Genomic DNA, 14,643 nt, shown 5'->3' on the forward strand with positions numbered 1-14,643 from the left:
CATGCTTATAGCCTAGAGCTGCTCTTCTTACTTAGCCTCTATGCATCTGTGGATTGTACTGTGATTAACTATTTTTATTGTGATTGTACTTTACTTAACAGCTATTTTCATGTATCAGTGAGTACAACATGTTTGTCTATGTGCTTCTGGGTTTTCTCACAAAAGATAATAAAGAACTCTAGAAACTAAACAACAAACCAAATAATGCAATTATAATGGGGTATACCTCTAAATAGAATTCTTAGTAGAAGAATCTAAAGTGGCTGAGAAACACTTGAAAAAATGTTCAACATTCTTAGCCATCAGGCAAATGCATATTGAAACTACTTTGAGCTTCCATCTTACACTTTTAAGAATGGCTAAGTTCAAAAATATAAGTGACAGCTAATGTTGGAAAGGATATGGAGCAAGGGAATTCATTGCTGTCACAGGTTCAAATTTATACAGGCACTGTGGAAATCAATATGATATCCTCAGATAATTGGGAATCAATCTACCTAAAGATCCAGCTCTACCACTTTTGTGCATATTCCCAATGTTACTCTTCCATCTTACCACAAGGACTATTGCTCTTCTAGGTTCTATCTGTCTTGGACCTAATTACATAAACTATTCTGGCATTCAACTCAGAGGCAGATATACCTACACCGGGCTTTGGAGTGTTGGGATTAAAGTCATTAGTCAATAGCTTATCTATTCTTTTTCTTATTTGTAGTTAGTTCATACAATTTCTTTCATGTGTACTTTGTACTGTTGTTTTGTTTACTTGTCTGTGTAGGTTTGTTAATTGTCATTTTTCTTGCAAGGTGATACCCCTTTCAAAGGATACTGAATTGACAGACATGAACACCCTCTTCAGTTTTCTTCTAAAGTGACTTGGTGATTACATTATAACAAGTATGTAATGGAATAAGATAGTGAGCACCAGAATTTTATGAATATACTGTCAAAGAATTATACATTTACAATGTTGTCAGTATCATGCTTTCTGTTGTTCACATGTATGGATTGTTCTAGAATGCAGTGACCTATGATGATGTGCATGTCAACTTCACTTGGGAAGAGTGGACTTTGCTGGATCCTTCCCAGAAGAATCTCTACAAAGAGGTGATGATTGAGACCTACAGGAACCTCACTATTTTAGGTAAGACAGTGTATTTTCCTTCATGTTTTAAAATAAATGGACAACTGTTTCTTGGTTTTGGATGTTCCTGGGTAATTTGATTGAGAAAGAAGAGAGAGGTGAATAAATCAGGTATGTTTCTAAGATTCACTGAACATAGTAACATAAATTTTACAATGTTTTCAATAATATAAATATTCTGGTACTCTATTTTAGGATACAGTTGGGAAAATCATAATACTGAAGAACATTTTCAAAATTCTAGAAGACATGTAAGGTAATTTTTTGTGCAAGCTGATAAAAATGCCTGTGAAGAAATTATATTGTATCCTGGAAATTTTAAACAAAAGCAACAGTGTAAATAAGTACCACTTAAAGTGCATTGATGATTATTAAATTCTCACAAAAACATAAATCTCAATTTCAGGTTGGTGAATTGCATTAGCAGGGCATACTTTTAAGAACAATGTCAAACAAACAATGCCTCAAAAGATATCACCATTAAAATCATAGCACCATGAGAGCTATGCTGTAGAACTGTCAGTCTTTTTATTTCATAACATTCGTATTACAAAAGTTACACACAGTGAAGAGGTGATGAGTATATTGTCAAAGCTTTCTATTAAGCAAATAGACCATAGTAAAGCTAGTGTAACTCATATATTTGTTGTGACTGTGCTGTTTAGTGAGTGGGGCAATTAGAGTCAAAAGACAAGGGATGTTGTGTAAGAGAAACCTTAATCCCTATACCACAAGTCTATGAGGACAGAAAGTCAAACAGAATTTAATGGGGAAATCTAATATCTGTTATTCTTCCTTTACCAGCTATATCACATGTCCTTATGGAAACAAGCCATATGAGCATAGGAATATGGAAGACATAACATACCTCATTCTTATAAAATCAGAAGTTATGTAGCAGTCTCCACATTGAGTATACTTGTTGAATTTGATTAAAGTATACAAGTAATTGATTTTCTATCTTCATTGTTAATATATTAACAAAATCACACTACAGAGAAGCCCTATGAGTACTAGGACTGTTTAAATAAAACATGGGTGTAAAAACAATGATGAAATCTTAAGAACTGATTCCTCTTTACAATTGCACCAATTGAGATTGTGTAGTTTATATTAAGCCTGGCTTTGATTTCAGTAAGGAATCATGTATACATTTGAACTCATGGTCCTCATGTTTCTACCTCCAGAGTAGTCCAAGTGTAGATAATCTACTCCCAATGTGTGCTGTTTTGTCAAGACAACAATGTTAATTTTAAAATGCTTACTAAAAAAGAATATAAGAAACATTAAATACTTTATGGGTATATTCAAAGCCATATTTTCATGTATCTGGTAGAAATGTAATAAAGTAGAATAATCAGCAACCAGTTGTTTATCTTATATCATCAGGGCAGAGATGTTGTGAGCAGCTTGAGGTGTCCAGGATACCTCACCCTCCAGGGCTGAACTGTCCCCTTGCAATTCCAACCATCAGAGCTGTGCTAAACAGCTCCAGGTGTCCAGGACACCTTCAGGGCAGAGCTGCTGTTCTGAGAAGCTCAAGGTGTGTGGGATACCTTGTGCTCCAGGGCTAAACAGTCTCCTTGCAGTTCCAGCCACCAGAGCTGTCCTAAGCAGATCAAGGTGTTGCCTGACTCCCCAGGTAGTCAGGACACCTTTTCCCAGAATTGTTGCAACAAATTTACTTACATTGTTGTTGCCGAAACCTGGGACCAAACCCACAGAGTTGCACACAATTTACTTACAGCCATTCTGACCCTAGGCCAGCAGAGGCAGGCTGTTTAAATGATGGGAGGTGAAGGTATATGAGCTCTCTCAGCAAGTTTGCTGAAATAGCTATCTAAGAATTTACTTAGCGTCTACTCCACAGGTGTGTACCCTCCAGAATCTGTGAAGATGTTTCTCCTGTATTCAAAAACAAATTCTCCATTTCTGTACCTGTCACAATGGAGATGAAAATAACATCATGAACAGCTTTGAGGATGGGACTAAACATCATGACATTTATAAACTCCCCAAGGATATATCTGTATGTCATTAAAGTAAGTACACTGGCAGAACTATAATGCTCAAAGTGGTGCTCCCAATTTTCACCAAGGTATTACCTGGGAACTATGAGATAAGGAACTGCTCATGCCCAACTACAGATCCATGATTGCAGGGACTATTGAGATATACATGCACAAACACATCAAAAAATACATAACACATGGATATGTGTGTGAGAGACCAAGAGACAGACAAAGACATACTTAGAGAGACAGAGAAGGAGAGACTGTGTGAGAGCAGGGGAACTCTATCAATTGGATGTTGAATAAATGCATGCAGGTGTGTTCTCTCAGAGGGGAACAAAAGGAGCAGGAATCAGTCTCAGTCCACATATCCTCACATTTAGATGTGTGACTAGGCCTCTCCAACTGCTGCTTGGAGAATAAAACACACAAGGCCTTTCCAAGCAAGTTACAAAACAATCAACTCAAATTCACAGCAACTAATATCTCACACTAGCCAGCACTTGATAGAATCTCTTCAAATGCATGCTGGGAACTCACATACTACTGCCTCAGTCCATGAGTACTATTATTCATGCCACAGGCTCTGTTTTTGTTTCTTTTTAGAGAAAGCAGAATAGTCTTTGTCCTCATGTCATTCCTGTCCACATTTGAGGTTCTGCCTTTGGGAGGAGTTAAGAGACATGATTTGGGGCGAAGGCATACCCTGAAGATGCAGCCTACCAGAAACACAGACCTTATATAAAATCAATTAATGATGACAGAGTGGACCTGAGATTGAAACCACAGGGTTTGACAGAATGTACACATATTCTTCATGCTCTCTTCTATGATAAAGATCAGGCGATCTCAATGTTAATTTCTTTCAATAGTCATTTGAAGTAGCTGACTGGTCAGTCTCTGAACGTTCTGCTTCACCTGCATCTTGGTGAGAAACGTTTGGTGGGATGGTGGCTCCCTGGTGCTCCTTGTGGGTAGATGAACCCAAATTAACTTGCAGTATGACAAGGCAAAGAGGACGGACAGACCACCCTAAGTCCTAATCAAATGTTTGAGAAAGGTTGTTTACCAATGACTCAGTGACACCCCAAATTGTTTTGTCCCCTGCTTCAGATGCCCCCTCTGGGGAACTCAGCTGTCTCCTCTATTTGAAGTGAAGTGGTTATCTCAGGTATCTTGGTCTCTCTGCCCTCATAGCACATGCTCCAAGTAACCAAGGAGATAGCCTCTTCAGGCTCATTCACAGCTGCAGACTCAGAATTTAACTTGGCTGCAGATTCCACAAGCCTGTGGGTTTACAAGTCAGGAGAAAATTGCCATAGTTCACAATCACCCCAGTCATTTGGAGGTTCCCCAAATATCTTGACAGGTCACCGTAATCATATAACTATGGATGGGGAAGACATATAAGGGCAGAACATGGTCACCAGACTCAACAAGTCACCTCACTGACAACTCAGGAACACAGAGCAGCTGGGAAGTACCTAAAGTTAGCCAGTGTGGTTGAAGTACAGTGATGTCCTGCCTTGAAATGGGCACATCTCATTAATCCCTCCCTCTTTAATGTTGGTCCCATGTTCACTCACCAATGCCTATCCTCCGAAAGGAATGAAAGCCAAGAGTTCCCAGCATAAAGCATTGGCCTTACTAGTTCCCGACTTCTGAGCCAGAACAATTTATACCCTGTAATCCTTGAATTTCAAGAGGCATGACAAGCAGGGAAGTTCTGTTGGTTCCCAGAGACTCCAGCTTTCTATTCCCCATTACTGAAAGATTCAGCTCAAGCCCACTTCCTCCAGGAAGCTTCCCTTTTCCTGCACAGAACTCATTATACCATTCTCTCGACCATTTCTTTCTTGATGTTTTACACTGAGGCTGAAGGTCAGCTTTCTTCTGTCACTCTCTGGTTTCTCTAACCTCTCCAGTTTCTTTCTGAATTAAACTCTTCAGTATGCCATCATGTTCATCAGCACATGGTGAAGACATTGAATAAGCTTCCCAAGAGCAGTTGGTGTTGCCACAACATAGGTGACATCACAGAGGATGCCAGGGCTCTCCAGGATACAATAGAATGTCCAGGGAAGAGCTGCAGATGTCATGGGAACTGACATTGCTTCCCTGCTAATGAGCTTTCCTCATCATACACTAGAAGTCAAGCTGACCTTTGCAGGAGCCTCTGGTGGGATACAAGGGAAGCCCTTCAGCACCCCCTTCATCCAAAGCCAGAGATCTCTCCCCAATTGATTGGACATCCTTTAGTTCTTTCCATGTGTGGAACTGAATGTTTATCTCCTACTGAAATTTTGTGTACAGAAGGTAATAGTATCATAGAAATTTATATATGCTATACTTCTTCATAAGTTCCTGCATCTCCTTATCTCCTAAGCAACAAGACATTACGACTTAATGCTGATTGAGAAGGACACTTGTTAAATAATTTCCTGGTAAAGAGTCTACAGGAAACATCTGGGCAGGTTTATGCTAGAGGAGGAGGCTGACACAGCCTAGCAATAAGTAACCCTAGGAGTGTGATATTGTCATGGAACTCCGTGTGACTAAAATCTGGTCATAAGCATGTGTGTAGTGGGTGTTATACTCTCAGTTGAGTAGCTCAAACTTGTCTGCTGTTACTGGCTAGTAAAGGTGGCCAGACAACTGGAGTGTTCCACACAGAATATGAGTTTTCTGTAGACCAAAGGATATTCAGGAAAATCCTTTGCAAGCTTATTCATATTCAGACACATAGACACTAGGGTTCCACTGGACACTCTAGATCAATGTTTCTTAATTTTTTCCAATTCTCTGACCCTTTAAATAGTACTAACAGTAGTTCCTCATGTTGTGGTGAACCCTAAACATAACTGTTTCATTGTTTCTTAACTTTAATTTTGCTACTGTTATGAATCATAATTCAAATATTTGAAATCCAGGATATCTGATATGCAATCCCTAATGGGGTGGTGACCCACAGGTTGAGGACCACAGTTCTGAATGCAGGCAGAAATCTCCTCAAATCCTGGCAGTGATGCTGGAGTGGTGTGATTCTTAGTTTGTATTATCAGACTGAATCAAACTAGTCACCTGAGAAGAGGGACCCTCAATGAGGAATTATTTAGATTAGATTTACTTTGAACATGTCTCTGTGGGATTTTATTAATTGTTAACTGAGATAAGACTCCCTAAAATGGGTAGAATCATTTCATTGTCTGCAATTTGTACTGTGTAAGTATGAAGAACCTCTAGCATAAGCATAAGCAGAAGCCCAAGCAAACAGACAGCATGGGTACATTTGTTTATCTCTGCTTTTGGCTGTGGATGTAATATGATTAGCTGAGTCTCTACCTTGATATCCCAAAAATGGAACTATTACCTAGAATTGTGGGCTATATTCAATGTTTCCCATTCTAAGTTGCTGTGCCTGATAAGTCAATGTAATAAAGATGTTAAGAAAGCACTCTATCACAAAGGGGTTTTCACAAGTCAGTGAGATGTATATTTCATCATATCTGTCTCAGAAGAAGAGATCCTACTTCCTCCTGAACCTAACCTGTGTTTCCTTCTTATAGTTTTAGAAAGACCCAGAGACACCCATAGACTCACAAACCACTTCACCCTGTCAACAAATGTCCCCTGATATTGTCTTGCTCTATCAAGTACTATGCTAAATTCTTCCAATGTGTTATATACAATGAGTTTCACTTCAATGAATGTATTTTCATTGAATTTTCTGACCATTAAAATTTTCAGATATGGGGAATTGTATCTGAATTCAATGCCTTGACTATGAATTTCAATCTTATGCTATGTCCCTCCTTGAATGTCAGAAGAAGCTCCTTAAAGCTAAGAGCAAAGTAGCACCATAAATTCCAGGTATGTGGGGGTGTAAGTAATGACTGGCAATGCGTTCACTAGTTACCTTAGGTTGGAGATTAACTCCAGGGCTGATGTACACACATCCCTGTGAAAACTTCTCGATATCGCTCTAACTTCTAGGCTTTTTCATTAAGGTTTCTGTAAACAAATCTTTCACAAATTTTCTCCTTTAAGGTAAATAGACCTTATCAGATGTGAAAAGTTACTTTGATTTAGTTCTTTTCCTCCTAGGGTCTGTGATAGGCCCTTTTGAGGTACATCAAAGGCTATCCAAGGAGTATAAGGTCTTAGGCTAGGAACTGAAATAGCCACAGGTACAGGTTTAGAATGCAGGTCTGAGGAACAGAGTGCAAAACAAGGGCAGGACAGCAGGCACACCCAGGAAATTCTTGGTTATGTCTTTGGCAGTTTAGTCTCTCTGCATGTCAGTTTCTTCTACCTGGAGAAAGATGGCTTGGTATACACCATGGAGATGGGGGCTGTCACAAGGCATGACTTATAAAATCACTTCCTTCATAAGTGGGACTTTTTGTTTGTTTGTTTGTTTGCATGCATTTTTTGGGTGGGGTGATAAACTAGCATTTGTATGAGGTAAGCTGAACATCTCTTTCTGGTGATCGTCTCTTTCTGGGAACAGAGGAATCATATCCTGAACTTACAAAAATGCTGAAAATGATGCTTTAGAGCAGAGAATCACTTCACTTGCTTAAAAAAATTAACACTTGTCTTCATGACTGTTACCAAATATTGTGCATGGCTCCTGTCCTTTGCCTTTTGGAAAGACTCACCAGCTAGCTATTCTTTATTGATTAACCACTTTCAGATGTTAAAAGCAAAGAAGATGGAGAGGGAAGGTAGAAATCAACATGTTTGATCCTAAATATAGAGTTGTGTTTGCCTGTTCCAATCTCAGAATTCTAATCCTTATCTGGCTAATCTAAGAACAAATAAATGCCACCTGTGCCTAATGGTGTATTTTAATAGAAGCACATAAATGATTTTGGTGGCTTACTAGAACTCATGTATTATATATTGAGTCTAGGTATAAATATTTTCTTCTTTGACTTGCTATTCTTATTTGGAAGGTTTGCTTGGTTGAGTGGAAGTGAATCTCCATAATTAAAATGGGGGGAGTTTTTTTCTTAATTAAACTACTGTAACAGAATATGTTTGGGAGTTGTAAAAGTTTTTCCATTCAAAAAATCAGAATTTAAGGGGATCTTGTTACATGCTGGGTGCAGAAATCAGAGTCATCAAAGCTTGCAAAAACAGATTTGTTTTTATCACTTTAATGGGAAAAGAACTTTATTTCTTTTGTTTATTATTTTTTAATTTTATAATTAATTTTATATATCAGCCATGTATTCTTCTGTGCTCCCTCCTCCCTCCCCTCCTGCCCTTCCACCATTCCACCCCCATTCCCATCTCTTCCAGGGCAAGGACTCCCCTAGGGATTCAGCTCAGCCCTGTAGATTTAGTTGAGGCAGGTGCAATCCCCTCTTCTCTTCACCTAGGCTGAGCAAAGTGTCCCAGCATAGGCCCTAGGTTCCAAAAAGCCAGCTCATGTTCCAAGGACAGTTCCTGGTCCTACTGCATGGGGGCCTCCTAAATAGTTCAAGCTAATCAACTGTCTCATTTATCCAGAGGGCTTGATCCAGTTTTTTGGGGTCTCCTCAGCTATTGGTTCATAGTTCATACATTTCTGCTAGTTTGACTATTCATCCGTGTGCTTTAGCCAATCATGGTCTCAATATCTCTTGCTCAAACAATCCCTCCTCTCTCTTGCTGATTGGACTCCTGGAGCTCCAGCTGGGGCTTGGCCATGGATCTCTGCATCTACTTCCATCAGTCACTGGATGAGAGTTCTATCATGTCAGTTAGGGTATTTGGCCATCTGATCACCAGAGCAGGTCATCTCAGGCAGTCTCAACACCATTGCCAGTAGTCTATAGTGGAGGAATCTTTGTGGATTTCTGGGGACCTTTTTAGCACTCTTCTTCTTCCTATTCCAATGGGGTCTTCATTTACCATGGTGTCTCTTTCCTTGTTCTCCCACTCTGTTCCTTATCCAGCTGGGACCTCCCACTCCCCTAAGCTCTTTGCCCTGACACTTGCTCTCCATTACCTTCTCCCCTCACCCCCAGTTTGCTCATGTAGATCTAATCCATTTCTCTCTTGTTGTGTGATCCCTATGTCTTTCTTCGGGACCTCTTTACTAGGTAGCCTCCCTGGAGTTTGAGTTGCAGTCTGGTTATCATTTGCTTTATATCTAGTATCCACTTATGAGTGTGTACGTACCCTGTTTCTCTTTCTGAGTCTGGGTTACCTTACTCAGGATGATTTTTCTAGTTCTATCCATTTGCCTGCAAATCTCATGATGTCATTGTTTTTCTTTGCTGAGTAGTACTCCATTGTGTATATGTACATTTTCTTTATCCATTCTTCAGTTTACGGGCATCTAGGTTGTTTCCAGGTTCTGTCCATCACAAATAATGCTTCTATGAGCATAGTTGTGCATGTGTCCTTGTGGTATTATTGAGGATTCCTTGGATATTTGCCCAAGAGGTGTATAGCTGGGGCTTGAGGAAGATCAACTTCCAATTGTCTGACAAACCGACATACTGATTTCCAGAGTGACTGTACAAGTTTGCATTCCCACCAACAGTGGAGGAGTGTTACCCTTGCTCCATATCCTCTCAAAAATAAGCAGTCTTCAGTGTTTTTGATCTTAACCATTCTGACAGTTTTAAGGTGGTATCTCAGAGTCATTTTGATTTGCATTTCCCTGATGACTAAGGATGTTGAGCAATTCCTTAAAATGTCTTTCATCAATTTGAGAATCTTCTGTTGAGAATTCTCTGTTTAGCTCTATAGCCCATTTTTTAATTGGGCTGTTGGGTATTTTGATGTCTAATTTCTTGAGTTCTTTATATATTCTGGAAATCAGCCCTTTGTCTGATATGGGGTTGGTGAAGATCTTTTCCCATTCTGTAGGTTGTTGTTTTGTCTTATTGATTGTGTTTTTTGCCTTTCAGAAGTTTCTCAGTTTCAGGAGGGCCCATTTATTAATTGTTACTCTCTGTGTCTGTGCTATTGGTGTTATATTTAGGAAGTGATCTCCTGTGCCAATGACTTCAAGACTACTCTCTACTTTCTCTTCTATCAGGTTCAATGTAATTGGATTTATGTTGAGGTCTTTGAGCCACTTGGACTTGAGTTTTGTACATGGCAACAGATATGGATTTATTTACAGTCTTCAACATGTTGACATCCAATTATGCCATCACCAGTTGTTGAAGATGCCTTCTCTTTTCCATTGTACAGTTTTGGCCAAAAACTGTGCAGCACTTCATATCTCAGGATAGTGCACTATCCACAATGGACAAAACACTTTAAAGCACCTTGGGCTGCCAAGGCAGAAGAAGCCCTGCAGCTGGTAGTTTTCCAGGTCCTGCAGCTGGTAAGTCACAAATAAACACACAGAGGCTCATATTAATTACAGACTGGTCTATGGCTCAGGCTTATCATTGATGAGCCCTTTGATCTTAAATTAACTTTTTCTATTAATCTAAGTACCACCACCTGTCTCATGGCCTTATGGGAGTTCCAATACATCTGGCACCCCAGCAGACTGCAGCATCTTCCTGCACTCTGCCTTTCTTCTCTCTGTATAATTTTTTGGATTTCCAACCTGGATCTAACCTGTCTTGCCATAGGACAAAGCACTTTCTATATTAACCAATAGTCACAACACATATACACAGCAAACAGAAAGACCATCCCAGAGCACTTACCCTTTTCTGTCTAATCAAAAGGAAGTTTTTTTTATTTTAACATAGTAAAATTACATATAACAAAACAGTTATCAAGCAAGAATTATAGTTATAATAACTAGTCTATTTGTATTTGGCAAAATTAAAGAAAATTTTCTATCATCTATTCTATCTTTGTAAGTCTAAAGTTTTATATCTAATTTACCTATCATTCATAACAAAGGAAAATTATAATTATAAATATCTAATCTTCAATTCCATCAAAGACCCTAGAAGAATATTATCTGAGTAAACAGCAAGTGAATTTCAAGCAACTTCCAAAATTCTAGAAATGACAGCAACATTGGCCTGCCTGGTCAGTCATCCAAAGTTCCTCTGTAACATTCGGGCATCCATCTTTAGCCTATTGGCTTAGAGTCTCTGTCAGACTTTTCCATGAAGCAGAAAATTTGATAAACTGTTCCTTCTGTGGACAAAGTACATCAGTCACTTTCCTATGTGTCCTGAAGAATGTCTGGCAGTTTCTTCTGCAAATCAGAAACCTGAATGACCATCTCTCCTTGTTTTGGCAAAGTTCAGGGGTCACCTTCTTATGTGTCCCACATGGTGAATTTATCGTGCAGTCTATGGACAACAGTTTCTTGCTCAAATGGCTAAGCTTTTCCCTATTGTAAATAAACTCCATACTGAGTTTCTTTAATGTCAATCATTCTCTTTGAAGCAATGGGTACTTCCAGGAGCAAATGTGTCTAATTGTCCAGAAAAGTCTGAGTTCTTAGAACATTTAAATATGCTATATCCTGTAGGACTTTGAAGTGTTTGAAGGTTACCTATATGTCTGAAATATCTCTCTGTATACCTAGAAAACCTAATAAACATGACTATAAGTTTGAGTATTATAGATAACTATTAATTTGCATTAACTATACATTGCATTTTTAATTTGTTTGCCCTTTCCTCTAGTTGTTTACAGCGTTCTTCACATTTTTTTGTCTTTTCCTCTACACGAGCCTCTAGCTTCTTCATGATGACATTCATAAGGCTATTTTCTTCTGCTTCTTCCAATTTCTGATGTTCAGGTCTAGGTGTTGGAGGAGGGCTAGGGCCTGGTGATGGTGTATTGCTATTCATTTTGTTGTATGTGTTTCTGCCTTGACGTCTGCCCATCTCCTTGTGGTTCGTTCTTGGCCTTATCTGCACACTTGGTTCAGACAGAGCTGACAGATTCAGGAAGTCTCTCTCTCTTGTCCAGATGGGAGCTCTCTTGTCCAAATTGGAAGTCCGGGGCAGGATGGGAGCTCTGTGCTTCAGAAGGGAAGTCCGGGGCAAGATGGGAGCTGGGAGCTGGGGGCCGGCCTCTAAGTCTCAGGAAGAGGCTTGGGGCTCAGGTGGATGGGGATGGGGGCAGGGAGTGGAGACTGCAGGGTCTGCCAGGGGTCTTGGAGAAGGGGATCTTTCCCGGTGGGGCTGTGCTTCAGAAGGGAAGTCCAGGGCAAGATGGGAGCTGGGGGCCGGCCTCTAAGTCTCAGGAAGAGGCTTGGGGCTCAGGCGGATGGGTGTGGGGGCAGGGCGTGGAGACTGCAGGATCTGCCAGGGGTCTTGGAGAAGGGGATCCTTCCCGGTGGGACTAGAAGGGAACCTGCCCTGTGACCAGAACCTGGGGCCAAGTTGGGCAGGTCTTCCCCGGAGTGGCTGGTGCCCAGGGATGGGTTTGGGGGCAAGTTAGGGGACTCACCTGTGCTTCAGAAGGGAAGTCCGGGGCAAGATGGGAGCTGGGAGCTGGGGGCCAGCCTCTAAGTCTCAGGAAGAGGCTTGGGGCTCAGGTGGATGGGGGTGGGGGCAGGGCGTGGAGACTGCAGGGTCTGCCAGGGGTCTTGGAGAAGGAGATCCTTCCCGGTGGGGCTAGAAGGGAACCTGCCCAGTGACCAGAACCTGGGGCCAAGTTGGGCAGGTCTTCCCTGGAGTGGCTGGTGCCCAGGGATGGGGTCAGGGGCAAGCTATGGCACTCACCTGTGCTTCAGAAGGGAAGTCTGGGGCAAGATGGGAGCTGGAGTCCAGCCTCTAAGTCTCAGGAAGAGGCTTGGGGCTCAGGCGGATGGGCTTGGGGGCAGGGTGTAGAGACTGCAGGGTCTGCCAGGGGTCTTAGAGAAGGGGATCCTTCCCGGTGGGGCTGTGCTTCAGAAGGGAAGTCACACTGCATTTTTAAATGAGATACATTAAAATACCTTTAAAAAGAGTTGAAATAAACATATACTATAGCAAAATTGACCTTAAATTTTTTATCAATAAACCAAAATCCATACCAATGTAAAGTATTTTGAGATTAACAGTTGTTTTTTTTTAATTAAAGTACATCCAATTATTGACCTTGTCATTTCTATATTATCCAATTTTTAGAAAGATTGACTATGACCATTAACTATTTATAATCAACCCTCTTTAAATAAAAACAAACATTCATAAACAATATTTTTTGACACGGATACTGCTTGTACTGATTGGAGAAAGAGATGGGTAGGTAGATGTGCAAGAATGCATTTGACTACAAAAAAAGCAATATGGTACCACCAGAACCTAGTGGTTCTACAACAAAACTTGAATATCCCAACATAGAAGAAGCAGAGCAAAATGAAGTTAAAATGGATTTATAAGGAGGAAATGAAAACTTCCCTAAAAGAAATAGAAGTAAAGACAAACAAAAAGTTGGAGGAGATCAATAAATCTATTAAAGAAAGCCAAGAAAACCAAGAAAAAGCAATCAAACAAAGAAAACAGATCAAGCTTTAAAAATTGAAATTGAGGCAATAAAGAATTCACAAACTTAGGGAATATTAGAAATGGAAAATCTGAGTAAATGAACAGGAACTACAGATGCAAGCATAATCAACAGAAGGCAAGAGATGCAACGGAGAATCTCTAAGCTTTGAAGATATCATTGAAAAAAATATTTTTATCAGGCAAGGAATACATTCAAGTCAACAGAGTCATAACAAATAAACATCCAGCAAATGTGGGACACAATGAAAAGACCAAACTGAAGAATAATAGGGATACAAGAAGAAGAATACCAGCTCAAAAGCACAGAAAATATACTCAACAATTTGGCTTAATGTTAGAATTAAACAACAACAGAAATTACAGAAATCAGACAAAATAATGGAAACTAAATAAAGCCCAACTGAATTACCAATGAGTGAAGGACAAAATAAAGAAATTAAAGACTTCTTAGCATTCAATGAATGGAAGTACACAATGTACTCAAACTATGAAAGCAGTAGTAAAAGGAAAGTTCATACAACTAAATGCCTACATAAAGAAGTTTGAGAAATCTCACACTAGTGGCTTAACAGCACATCTGAAAGCTCTAGAGCAAAAAGAAGGAAATTCAACCAGGAGAAATAGATGTCAGAAAATAATCAAATTGAGAGCTGAAATCAATAAAGGAGAAACAAAGAGAAGAAAACAAAATTCAATGAAACAAAAAGTTGGTTCTTTGAGAAAAACCAAGAAGATAGACAAACCCCTTATCAAACTAACCAAAAGACACAGAGAGAGAATGTCCAGATTAAAAAAAATCATGAATGAAAAGAAGACATAACAACAGAGAATGAGGAAATATGGAGAATCATCAGGTCATAATTCAAAAACCAGTACTTGACAAAATTAGAAACTCTAAAAGAAATGGACTATTTTCTGAATATGTACCAAATACACAAACTAAATCTAGACCAGATAAACAATTTAAATAGACCTATAACCCCTAAGGAAATAGAAGCAGTCATTTAAAGTTTGTCAACCAATAAAAGCCCAGGGCCAGATGGTTTCAGCAAAGAATTCTACC

The 14,643-nt window shown here is 39.7% G+C and overlaps 1 long non-coding RNA gene across 1 annotated transcript in view; it reads left to right on the forward strand.

Moving 5' to 3' along the window:
* The window catches only part of LOC131901511 (uncharacterized), a 146,227-nt gene that overhangs the window by 105,633 nt on the left and 25,951 nt on the right, over positions 1-14,643 (forward strand). The window lies entirely within an intron of this gene.

The sequence above is a fragment of the Peromyscus eremicus genome, unplaced genomic scaffold, assembly GCF_949786415.1.
Source record: "Peromyscus eremicus unplaced genomic scaffold, PerEre_H2_v1 PerEre#2#unplaced_104, whole genome shotgun sequence".
Taxonomy (NCBI): Eukaryota; Metazoa; Chordata; class Mammalia; order Rodentia; family Cricetidae; genus Peromyscus; species Peromyscus eremicus.